The sequence below is a fragment of the Dreissena polymorpha genome, chromosome 5 (assembly GCF_020536995.1).
Source record: "Dreissena polymorpha isolate Duluth1 chromosome 5, UMN_Dpol_1.0, whole genome shotgun sequence".
NCBI classification, from domain to species: Eukaryota; Metazoa; Mollusca; class Bivalvia; order Myida; family Dreissenidae; genus Dreissena; species Dreissena polymorpha.
In genome coordinates this window covers 1,159,005-1,172,847 of record NC_068359.1, presented here as the reverse complement: position 1 = coordinate 1,172,847, position 13,843 = coordinate 1,159,005, and positions in this window count along the sequence as shown.

The window sequence follows — 13,843 nt, the reverse complement described above, 5'->3', positions numbered from 1 at the left end:
AAAATCATGTTTTAATGAGACATAAAACATCAACTATAAGTAACTTAATGTTTATTATAAACTGATATTTAATATATCGAACATATTTAAGTTTGAATTTTACATCTATGCAATATAAAGAGATATGCGTTATTGCAAGTAAACGATGTCCTGATTTCTAAGTACAAAATGGACTAAACTGCAGATGAGATGTATGGGCCTTGAGCAGTGAGCTCGCGCTAGTATCCCTGAGACATGTGACAAGTTCAATGGTCTTAGAGAGATATGTACTGCCACGTAGTAGAAGCGGTTATATTGATTCATTTTACACGAACCTTTACTATAGCAAATTACGTTGCCGCCGCAGAATGGGTTTGGTGTATAATTCGAGGGTACGTAAGGATGCATTCTTTATTGAACATGTAACAATAAAAATGAGTGTTATCGTTAACGGAAATGGGCAACTGATCACAAAAATGACCTTGCATAACAAATAAGAAATGCATGACTAATAATTAAAAAAAACTGCAAGTATTTCAATTCTAAAGTAACTTTTGGTGGTGGCCTAGTTGTAAAAAAAGCAGTGTTAATATTGCTGGCTCATTTGCACAGCAGAACAAATATGTTGAAAATATCTTTAAAAAAGCCAGACAATTATTTCAGAAACTGGGTATGGTTGTAATTGTCAGATCTCTATATGAATCGTGTAATGCTAAAATGGGTCTCATGCCTTATGCGACCAACGCAGCACCAGCCCAGCCTGCGCACTCGCGTAGTCTGGTAAGGAGCTACCAAGTTCTAAGGAGATTACGCAGGCTAGCCTGAAGAAACGTCTTATGTCGAAAATGTCATAAGACCCATTTTCGCATGACGCGGCTCATATTCCATTGCGTTGAAGAATATTTCATGCAAGTCATTTCCAGACAGAAGATATAAAAGACCATAGTTGTACTCTGCTGAAAGTAATTTACAAGACCCTCTAAACTTTCATTTTCCGATTTCGTTTTTATTATCAAATTTAAAAGCACCGCTATGACGGGGATTAACCATTATTAAGTCAGATTAACCAAATCAATGTGATTACATGTGTATGTGTTTATTTCCCAAAGGAAAAGGTAAGTTCACTTAAATTTACAAAAACACCCTTACTTAAAGGGGCCTTTTCACAGATTTTGGCATTTTTTAACTTATTCATTAAATGCTTTATATCGATAAATGTAAACATTGGATCGTAAAAGCTCCAGTAAAAAATCAAGAATAAAATTAAAAAAAGGAAAAGAACATTGCCCGGACCAGGTTTCGAACCAGTGACCCCTGGAGTCCTGCCAGAGTCCTGAAGTAAAAACGCTTTAACCTACTGAGCTATTCCGTCGAGCACACATGCTGAATGTATTTTATACATTATATAAGCAATCTTCGTAGTTTCACAAAATTTAACGACAAAAACAGAACTCTCCAAATTATTCATTCGTTTCGCGTTGCAACGCTTTATAATTTTTAGGTTTTAAAATCGTCAAAAGATGCATATAATGGCTCTATTAGACCATAGTAAATGTTCAGTATTACTGTTTCCTCACAAATATCATAACTAAAACGAAAATTTGCGAATCTGAAACAACTTTTTTCAATTTTGTCAATTTACCAAAGCGTGAAAAGATCCCTTTAAACCGTTGATTCATTTAAAAAAGTAATAAGTTTGTCATTGTGAAATATCTTAAAAATACTATTGCTACTTATTGTACACCGCAATCAAAGAGTTGCGTTAACGACGTCACTTCTAAGATCATATTATATATTTATCACGAAAAAGGTCTCTCTTGCGATTGGTTTCTTAGACAATGCAACATCTGTTCGTTCCACAGGTGGCTATGATATTAATAAGTGAAAACATCATTTTGAATGATGAATAATCAAATTATAACGTAAAATCACCTTTTCTGAAAACAAATTTACTATCAAATATATATATATATATATATATATATATATATATATATATATATATATATATATATAACACATGCTATACCCTGTTTCCCATGTAATACAACCATTACATTTTTTTTATTATATACCTGTTTCATGCATTTAACAAAATACAGGTTGTATCAATCGTTGAAATAAAAAATCCCGTATTACGCTACTCGCTGTTTCCAATTCCGTATTACCATACTAGCCGGACTACTTCGACCCATTTAATGGCGTCACATTCCGCGCACCGAAAATATAAATATTTTATATTACGAAATATAATACGTAGTACATCGTGTGACGTCATTTCTGTGACGAAACACAATAGTTTTATCTAAACTCTCTGGAATTTAAGGACATGTCGGACGTGGTGATTTTTAACAGTAAACTATTTGTTAAAAATATCGAACAAATTCAAAACGTATTTTGGAGTGTGTGTTTATTATGCTTAAATGTTTGTTTCGATAGGAATACAATTAAATAGTGTGGTTTAAACTAAGTTTCGATAAAGACATTGAAGAATAGATGTGGAAGTGCATATCGTTTCAACGTGTTTGTTATAAACATCTGATTAAAGTTGTCAACTTAATTGTTATAAACATTGCATTAACGATGGCATAAAGGTAAGCGTGTCGGAAACCTGTGTTTTTCCGGTTCGAATGTTTGCACGTTAATTTACATAAACTGTATTCATACGCGTTATAAAAACTATGGCGTACCGTTTAAGCCATTGTTTTGTCAGTTTTGTTAAAGTCAACAATATAATTGTTTTCGTTAGTTGCTGTATATAATAAAAGGAATATTACGCTAGTCAATTGTTCCAAGAGTTTATATCACTCTCGTGGCTTGTGCTATTTCGCATCACACTCGAGGCTCCGCCTCTCGTTTGATACGTCATCACACAAGCCACTCGAGTGATACAAACTCTTGGAACACTTGACTAGCGTAATATTCCGTTTTTATAACACATGTGTAATACAACATTGTAAAGCGTTTTCATTGGCTTAGGTTTCGTTTATTGACCAATCGCATTTTGTTATTTTGCTGCAATGATGTTGCAACGTCAAATGACGTCACGAAATGTAAACAACATTCGGGATTTTATCATTATGTTTGCGTAAATATTTATTTAATTTGCTCATTTAAAAGCATGTGATAAAAAAGATCTGACACTCGCTGTCATATCATACCATATTTTATTAAACTCGTCTAGGAAATTCGTTAGTAAGCGAGCCTTTTAGTAAGCGCGCCAAAGGCTCGCTTACTAACACAATTCCTGAACTCGTTTAATAAAATATGGTATGATATGACAACTCGTGCCAGATCCAATATATATATATATATATATATATATATATATATATATATATATATATATATATATATAACAAGGTATCCATCTCAAAATCATCTGAAAACAGGGTGCATCGCTTTGAACAGAAATGAATTTCCTTTCTGGAAATGTACATATCTTGTCATATTTCTACAAATGCTGGGTCAAAGTTTAAGAAATAACACGATACACAACTCGCATGACCTACTCGTCAATGATCAGACCTATCAGCGCTGTTCACTACCACCTTTCTTACGATGAAAGCAACCCAGTGATGTATAGAATCCTTCCGCTAAACCATATATTGTGCCACTCGTCTATTGAAGTTTTTTCAGAAACCAAGCCACCTGATCTCGGCTTGTCCGATGATGTCTCAGCGGTAACAATTAAGCTTATGCGTCAGTTCATGGACCCTGTCGCACGCATGAAATGTTCTTACGTTACATGTTCCTATGGTCGCCATATTGATCGACTCTGCGGACTGGCGGTGGAGTGAACTATTTGTACCTTATGTTAAATCGGACCTCGACTAAATATATCTTAAAGGGGCCTTTTCACAGATTTTGGCATTTTTTAACTTATTCATTAAATGCTTTATATTGATAAATGTAAACATTGGATCGTAAAAGCTCCAGTAAAAAATCAAGAATAAAATTAAAAAAAGGAAAAGAACATTGCCCGGAGCAGGTTTCGAACCAGTGACCCCTGGAGTCCTGCCAGAGTCCTGAAGTAAAAACGCTTTAGCCTACTGAGCTATTCCGCCGAATACACATACTGGACGTATTTTATACCTTATATAAGCAATCTTCGTAGTTTCACAAAATTTAACGACAAAAACAGAACTCTCCAAATTATTCAATCGTTTCGCGTTGCAACGCTTTATAATTTTTAGGTTTTAAAATCGTCAAAAGATGCATATAATGGCTATATTAGACCATGGTAAATGTTCAGTATTACTGTTTCCTCACAAATATCATAACTAAAACGAAAATTTGCGAATCTGAAACAACTTTTTTCAATTTTGTCAATTTACCAAAGCGTGAAAAGATCCCTTTAACACTGATTTTAATTCTGGGATGTTTATTTATTATCGAAGACGTATTCCGATAATATACAATCAATACTAGCTTCCTAACATATTTATCATAAAACCGTCTTCAAACTTAAAAAAATATTTATCGTTTTTTCCAAACAAAACTTAAAGTAGTTAAAAATGTGTATACAATTTGCCCATTATCAAATGTATTGATTAAATTCCACTCAGCGTTTAAGGAGCGGTCGCTTTTATTTTTTTTTAAATATACTCTTAGGTGTCCTACTTATGCACATAACCAGAACAATATATTTTCGTGTGAAGTTTTCACAAAATTTGTCTTACGATTAAGAAGATATCATTTCATGACATTGTGAACACACGATAGGCATGGACAAGATTTTAAGACACAAACATCCTTTTCAAAGTATTACGGTATACCAAACAACTTCACATGTGTGCTTCAATTTTCTGAAGATAAGCAAAGTTTATGCATTAACAAAGTTGATTGACGAGATATTTCAAATCAATATAATATCCTTTAAAAGCTTTAATCAGCGTAAAAGACTTATCTCCGCTATTGAATGTCTCAATACTCGATACAAAACCCCACGGGATAGTTACAATTTGCGGGACAAATAGATTGATCCCGACACACTCAGGCTGTTGAGTGATTGCCCAAATGTGCTAGCCCCGAATGAACCTTGGAAAAATAGCGCTATACGACATGACGCTGTGGGACATACGTTCATTTCTGGGAAACCTCATGTCAGAGCAGATTGTTCGCTTGAAACAACCTATTAATTGAACGGATTATTTCTTCTTTGGACGTTTACACTAAAATGGATATATGTCTTCTATGGGGGTTCCTAACTTTCGTACAGTCTATCAGCATGATACGTTTACGGGAATGTTATCGACTTATTCATAATAACCACGAGGCATTAACCTGTTACTAGATTTCGGTTGTATCATTCAACATCCAAGATACAACAACATCATCAATAAATCTGGTCAGAAAACAAAAATATGCTCAGCTTGTGTTACTGCAATGAATATGTATCCAATGTCTGATTGTAAGAAACCCATGAGCACATTTCAACTACTTCAGTCAAATGAATGTCGTTCCATATTTAGAACTAAGATAAAAACAAGGGCTGTTTGTAAAACATGCATGCCCCCCTTTTGGGCTGTCAGTTGTAGTGGCAGCCATTGTGTGAACACGTTTTTTGTCACTGTGACCTTGACCTTTGACCTAATGTAAGTTATCATCCGGAAACCATTGTACTATTTCGAGTCACAGTGACCTTGACCTTTGACCTAGTGACCTGAAAATCCAATAGGGGTCATCTGCCAGTCATGATGAAGGGGGGAGTTAGAGGGGGGTTATAATGTGGGGTGTGGTAATTTATAAGTTTAAAAAAAAATTGGGTGGGGGTGGGGGGGGGTTTGAGGGGGTGAGAGGGGGGTATAATGTGGGGTGTGGTATTTATAAGATGTGTAAACAAAAAAGTATTTTTTTTTTTTTGGGGGGGGGGTGGTGGTGGGGGTGGGGGTGTTTGGTAGGTGGGAGTGAGAGGGGGGTAAAATGTGGTGTTTATTAATTTATACATGTTTTAAAAAAAATTAGGGGGGGGGGGGGTGGTGGGTGTGGTTGGTGGTTGGGGGGTGAGAGGGGGGTATAAGTGTGGGGTGTGGTAATTTTAAATATGTTGTAAAAAAATTGGAGGGGTGGGGGGTAGGGGGGGGTGGGGGGTGAGGGGGTAAGGGTTGTAATAATGGGTCGGTGTGGTAATAATTATTAGATGTTTAAAAAAAAAACAAAAAAATTTTTTGGGGGGGTGGGGGGTAGGGGGGGGGGAGAGGGGGGTCTCCTGTTGGGGTGGTGGGTTAATTTCTAAGATTGTTTAAAACCCATTTTTTTGGGGGGTGGGGGTGGGGGGTAGGGGGGGGGTGGGGGTGCGAGGGGGTAATAATGTGGGGTGTGGTTTATTTATTAGCTGTTTCCCAAACCTTGGGGGGGGGTGGGGGTGGGGTAGGGGGGAGTGAAAGGGGGGTATCCTGTGTGGTGTGTTATTTATAAGCTGTTTAAAAGAAATTGGGGGGGGGGTGGGGGTCGAGGGGGTTGAGAGGGTCTCCTGTGGAGTGGGGTCTTTCCCGCTGTTTCCCCCCCTTATTTTTTTTTTGGGGGGGTGTGGGGTGGGGGGGGGGTAGGGGTTTGGGGGTGGCGGGGGGTCTAATGTGGGTTGGGGTCCTTTCTAAGCTGTTTCCCACCCCCCATTGGGGGGGGGGCGGGGTGGGGGGAGGGGGTGCGAGGGGGTCCTCCTGTGGTGTGGGGGCTCCCTTCGATGTTTCCCCCCCCCCCCCTTTGGGGGGTGGGGGGGGTAGGGGGTGGGTGGGGGGGGGGGGGGTGGGTGCGCGGGGGGTATGTGGGGTGTGGCTCTTTCTAAGATGTTTAAACCCAAATAATTTTTTTTTCTTTGGGGGGGGGTGGGGGGGTGGGGGGGTAGGGGGTGAGCGGGGGTCTAATGTGGGGTGTGGTCCTTTATACCGCTGTTTCCCCCCCCTTGGGGGGGTGGGGGGGTGGGGGTGAGAGGGGTCTAATGTGGGGTGTTGTTCTTTCTAAGATGTTTCCCCCAAAATTGGGGGTTGGGGGGGGGTGCGCGGGGTTATAACTGTGGGGTGGGGTCTTGATCAGATGTTTCCCCCCCTCTTTCCCCCCCCCTCTTTTTTTTGGGGGGGGGGGGGTTGGGGGGGGGGGGTCGGGGGGTGGGGTTCGCGGGGGTCTACTGTGTGGTGTGGTCTTTAACCCAAGTATGTTTCCCCCAAATTGCGGGGCTTGGGGTGGGGGGGTAGGGGGTTGGGTGGGGTGATAGGGGGTCAAATGTGGGGTTGGGTAATTTATCTCCGCTGTTTCCCCGCCCTTGGGGGGGGGGGGGTGGGGCTCGGGGGTGCGCGGGGGTCTAATGTGGCGTGGGGTCTCTTTAACCGCTGTTTCCCCCCCTTCTTTTTTTTTTGTGGGGGGGGGGTGTGGGGTGGGGGGGAGGTCGGGGGTGGGGGGGTGAAGGGGGGGGTCTCCTGTGGGGGTGGGGTCCTTTCTCCGCTGTTTTCCCCCCCCTTGGGGGGGGGCGGGGTGGGGCGGGGGTGCGCGGGGGTAATAATGTGGTGTGGGGGCCTCCCTTCGATGTTTAAAAAAAAAAAAATTTTGGGGGTGGGGGGTAGGGGTGGTGGGGGTAGGGGGGGGGGGGTGAGCCGGGGGGGGTATGTGGGGGGTGTGGTCTTTTATAAGATGTTTAAAAAAAATTTATTTTTTTTCTTTGGGGGGGGGGGGGGTGGTGGGGTGGGGGGGTGGGGGTGTCGACGGGGGTATAATGTGGGGTGTGGTAATTTTATAAGATGTTTAAAAAAAATTGGGGGGGTGGGGGGTGGGGGTGGTAGGGGGTGAGAGGGGTATAATGTGGGGTGTGGTTATTTATAAGATGTTTAAAAAAAAAACTTGGGGGTTGGGGGGGGGTGAGAGGGGGTTATAATGTGGGGTGGGGTAATTGATAAGATGTTTAAAAAAATATTTAAAAAAAAATTTTTTTTTTTGGGGGGGGGGGTTGGGGGGGGGGGGGGGGTAGGGGGGTGGGGGTGAGAGGGGGTATAATGTGGGGTGTGGTTATTTTAAAAGATGTTTAAAAAAATTGAGGGGCTTGGGGTGGGGGGGGTAGGGGGTTGGGTGGTGGGGTGATAGGGGGTAATAATGTGGGGTGGGGTAATTTATTAGATGTTTTAAAAAAAAATTGGAGGGTGGGGGGTGGGGGGGTAGGAGGGAGTGAGAGGGTGGTATAATGTGTGGTGTGGTAATTTATAAGATTTTTAAAAGAAATTGGGGGGTGGGGGTGGGAAGGGGGTTTAATGTGGGGTGGGGTTATTTATTTCATGATGTTTAAAAAAAAATTGGGGGGGGGGGTGATATCCTCTATTCATTAAACATAAAATTTAAACTTATTGCATTTGTTTCCCCTGTATATAAGAAAGATATAATAGTGTATTACCTCCCCATTCCTGCTTATATTTATATTAATCAACAAAATTAAACATTAACACAATATTTAATATACAAAATATACAAAAAATCTCATATTCTGATATTTTTACTGATCCACTGTATTTTACTCAAAGGATGATGTTTCATTGGACTGATAATTATAGATTTAGGATTACAGACCAGTTGCTTCAGTTATATTGTTCAGAGTCTGCCCTGTTGGCCGCGTATGCATTCTTGAGTTATCATTCAAAAACCATTTTACTATTTCGGGTCACCGTGACCTTGACCTTTGATCTAGTGACCTCAAAATCAATAGGGGTCATCTGCGAGTCATGATCAATGTACCTATGAAGTTTCATGATCCTAGGCCCAAGCGTTCTTGAGTTATCATCTGACAACCATCTGGTGGACGGACCGACAGACCGGCCGACAGACCGACATGAGCAAAGCAATATACCCCCTCTTCTTTGAAGGGGGGCATAATTAAAACAAGAGGCCCATAAGGGCCTGAATCGCTCTACTGCTATAAACACTGTGCAAGTTTCGAAAAAAATAAGATGGAAACTGTGTACTTAATCGCACAAACAATGAGAAATTTCTCAAAATTAAGGGGAGATTATTGTGTACTTATTTCTCCAATACTGCTCATATTCAATAGGGTTCAAGTAGTCATTGATATAAAGATACTGTGCAAATTTGGAAATAATTGGATGAAAACTGTGGAATTAATTGCGTAAACAAGCGAGATTTCAAAATTTTCTCATATTCAAGGGGAAGTCATTCTGGACTTATTGTTTCGATATTGCTCTTTTTTTTAAAAGGGTTCGAGTCCTCATTGATACAAAGACACTGTGCAAGTTTGCCAAGAATTGGATGAAAATTATGGACTTTATCACATATAAAAAACTGAATTTTCATTTTTTTCCTCAAATTCAAGGGGAGACAATTCTGGACTTATAACTCCGATATTGCTCATTTTCAATAGGGTTTGACTCATCATTCAGATAAAGACACTGTGCAAGTTGGGAAATGATTGGATGAAAACTGTGGACTTTATGCGTAAACAAGCCTTATTTCACAATTTTCTCAAATTCAAGGGGAGATAATTCTGGACTTTTAACTCTGATGTAACCCATTTTCCATTGGCCTTCAGCCAGTAGAGCTAAAATTGTTGATCATATGCATGATTTATTAAAGAAAACACATTATTGTAGACAGAGGAGTGTTGCAATGCTTGTGATAGATGCAATAAATGCTTATAAAAAGTGGGCAAATTGAATAAGTGTAGCAACATTGTTTTTCAAAACAAATTTTATGTGTGTTGAGAAACTTTCCTGTGGTTTTCAATTTAAAAAAAGATAAATATATTGAATATTTTAAAATTCAAATTATCAACAAAATATTTAATCTACGGTCACCCTAACTACTTGCCTACTTTGTTCGTGAGAAGTGTAGTTATTACTTCAAAGTAAAACCACATGGACATTGGCTGTCTCTTAAATATTTTAAAGGCGATCAATGTTGTTTAAATGTTTGCTTTTTAAGAATGAGTAGAGTAGCGGAATGGGTCGAAGGTGGGTATCCGACGATGGGGTCTAGGGGTATTTGGGTTCTCAGCTAGATGAGGGTTATGGATGTTAAGGCAAGTTACAGGCACATTTGGGCTAGCAATGTTTAAATAGTTTGATATTATAACTTTATCTGCTATTTAAATTTAGATTAGATTTACGTCAACATGATAATTGATTGGTTGGTAAATTATATTGATATGCAATGGTGTTAGTGTGTTTGAGTGTTTAGCAAGAAGTTGAAATCGCCTTAACAAAAGAATAAAAGTACAAAATATCATCATTAGTTTGATTTAATATTATCTTACTTTTGTTACTGAAATACTGCAATAATTCAATAAAAGTTCCATGAATGACTAACCACAATCAACAGAAGAGTTGTGGAAATGAGAAACTTGCAAGATAAATTAACTCATTTAGTGGTTACACATGGTTGACAAGAAGTAGTAAAATGACACAAAATAGAGTACAAAATTTTCTTATAAATTTTAAAGATCTTTTTTTTTGCTGATTTTCTTTAGATTATGGCTTGCTTTGTCTGTAATAAATAATGTCCATAGATAATGGTTACTTTAGTAGTAAATGTGCAATAAGTGCACCGATGTTTCTTATACAGACAGAAGGAAAAAGGGAAATTGTACAAAAAATTGACTCATGCAGCAGTCTTGAATTCAAGCTAATAACAACTATTCTGGAAACAAAACTTCTTTCCAAGAGAATTCAGCTAATCAGTACATGAATGCTTTAAATACATAAAAAGTAAGCTATTTGAAATCGACCCATCAGGATAAAGGGAAGAGCCCATTTCTCCAAACTAAGTGAGTGTTCTGGTCTTACCGAAGTCCCATTAGTGACATGTACATTCCCAACGGTCAACACACCTTCCAACCATCAAGATCATAAGTTCAGGTATTGTAATGAGTGTTGCTACCTTCTCAACAAGGTATAAGGCTTTCAATCCCCTTCGAGACAGACCTTACGGCCAGTTGGGCATAACAGTGGTGGTAAGACTCGCACAATCTCCTCCAAGATTGAGCTTACAACTGCACTAGCCAGAAAATGATACAACACTCACCAATACTATGTACTTATCATATTGAACAGTTAGAAGGCGTGAAGAAGGCCTCGAATGTATAAATCACTAAGGGGATTTCTGCTAGACCAGTTCATCCACTAAGTTTGAAGTGCTTGGCTTTCTTTCCCATTGTCCCAATGGGTTTTACTGCCGCTGCCTACTTTTAAGAGGATTTATCAGAAATGATAATCATGTGACTATAAAAATGGCGATGTTCGTGCCTAAACAGGTATTTTTCGCCGGTTTATACCCATTGTTACTTTTGTTTAATTTTGAAAAAGCTTTCTGGAAATATCAATACGAAAAAGATGAGTGTTATTTTGTACTTATATATGCTTTATATCATGGCTTCACTCAATATTAATTTTGTTAGCCGGTCCTGCTGTAATTGTGTGGTCCGGCTAAGAAATTTTGTAGAGAGTTAATTCGAAAAAAGAGCAAATACTAAAACAAAATACACCCTTATCACTTTTTTGCTGATATGGCTGAAAAGTAAGCAGCATTTAAAAAATTAATAAAAGTTATTAAGGGTATAAAACAGCAAAAATTACGTTTCGACATGGATGACACTATCTAGATCACCCCATGCCTACCACCTCTGTGTAACAAAGATTACTTTACTGCATTCATGCACCTATCTGACTTGACTCTTGTGGAAACAAATTTTTATAGTAAAATTCATTTTAATAAGTAAATACTTACCTGCTATCAGATAGCTACTTACTCCGAAGGATCATATTTTATCCGGAAGCTTTCTGTCCAAATCATGCTCTTGTCGGTAACCCGTAGGTCGGAACGGTCACATAGTGCAGTGCAACCAAAAACGGGATATTACCCAGAACTCCATCACTCTTATTCCAATAAACAATATGAAAATATTAGACGAAGAGCGGGGTGGGAGGTGGGACTCAACGATGGCAGGTAAGTATTTACTAATTAAAATGAATTTTACTATAAAAATTTGTTTAAATAGCCTAAGTACGTTACCTGCTATCAGATAGCTGATTTTGCAGCTGCGGCGGGAAGGTTCGCGCATAGCTCCCCATCACAGCGGAACCCATATCTCGGGTTCTCAGCTAATCTTCGTTAGTACGGTATTAACTTAATTAACGGATAAGCGTAATTATACCTATGCCGTAGAAGATACTACCGTTTGTGCAACCACAATGGGGCCCAACAAATACAAGTTGTCCTGTTGGCACTCCAGAGAACGAAGATAAAAAGATGAAAAGGTGGTCTGATTCCTCCAGAAAGCAGCTTAAAGCACATCAGAGATTGGGGTATGATTAATATACGCCCACAAAGCCGACATTGCTCGTAATTCATGTGGTCTAATCTTAAAAAGGGATGAATCCCTAGATGAAAGAGAAGAGTTAGCCGTTCTTATAAGTCGAGGCTACCCAACGGGAAATAGAAGCCGCAGACACATCGCCCCCCCCCGTTTTAAGGGAATGAAGAGTCTCTTGCGAGAACCTCGAATAGACTTAACTCTACTAAGATAGAACTTCGAAGACCTGACAGGGCAGAGGAGTCTATCTTCATCTTCATTTCCACAAGTTCTAGAAAGACCTTAAAGGGTTTAGAAGCCATTGAGGGGAGTTCATTTTTAGCAAGGAATCCTGGCTGACACAACAAAGTGACAGAGCCATCGGAGGAATCAAAACGAAGATGGCTATCTTCGATAGAAAGAGCATGAATTTCACTTCTACGTTTGGATGAAGCCATGGTAAGAAATAAAACAGTCTTCCAGGTTAGGAACTGTAAAGAAGCCTGATTACGGGCTTAGTAAGCGATCCAAGAACACAAGCCAAATCCTATTTTGGGGTAAGAGAACGAGACACAGGACGTTTAAGTTCCATGGCTCGGATCAGTTCCGAAATGGCTGGGTCAGCACAGACTTGTGATGACTTACGAAAAGCCAAGGTATGCGAAAGCATAGATCTGTATCCTTTGATGGAGCTAAGAGAAAGTTTCTTATCATCAAAGAGATAGATTAGAAAATCCGCTATGCGTCTAGCAGAGGGATTGAGGGGATAAATTTTCCCTCGAACACACCAATAAGAGAAGAGTTTCCAGCGAGCATCATAGACTTCTCTGGTGGACTTTCTCCTTGCAGAGGAAACGAGAGTTGAAGCCCTGACAGAAAAGCGTTTCTTCTGCAGGGATTGCTGGATAACGGCCAGACGTGTAAGTGGAACTGGGTCTGGATCCACGTGAAGTCTGCCTCTCTGAGATAGGAGATCTGTCCTGTGCGGGAGTTCCCTGGGAAAATCGCACAGAAGACCGAGAAGGTCGTTGAACCATGATCTCCTAGGCCACCAAGAGGCGATCATAAGGATCTGGCAAGAGCTCACACTGATTTTCCCTAAGATTTGGGGAATTAGAATGGGTGGAGGATAAGCGTAAGCGTCCAGTTGATCCCAATCGAACGAAAGCGCGTCTACCGCCCACGCTGCTGGTTCGTACACTGGACTCACATACAGAGGAAGTCTGTGGTTGTCTCTGGTCGCAAACAGGTCGACCAGTGGATAACCGAATGTGAGGAAAATCTGGTTGGCCACTTCCTGATGTAGTGTCCACTCCGATGGAAGTAACTGGTGTTTGCGAGACAAACCGTCCGCCAGGGCCTTGAGACGACCTGGTATGTGTTTGGACAAGAGAGAGACGTAGAGGCTCTTGCAAAGAACAATTAAGTTCCTTGTTTCCAGATACAGGGAGTGAGAGTGTGTACCTCCCTGTTTCTGGATGTAAGCCACGACTGATGTGCTGTCTGTCGATACCATCACACAAAAGTCCCGAAGATGTGATTGGAATTGAGAAACAGCTAGAAAGACTGCTCGCATTTCGAGAT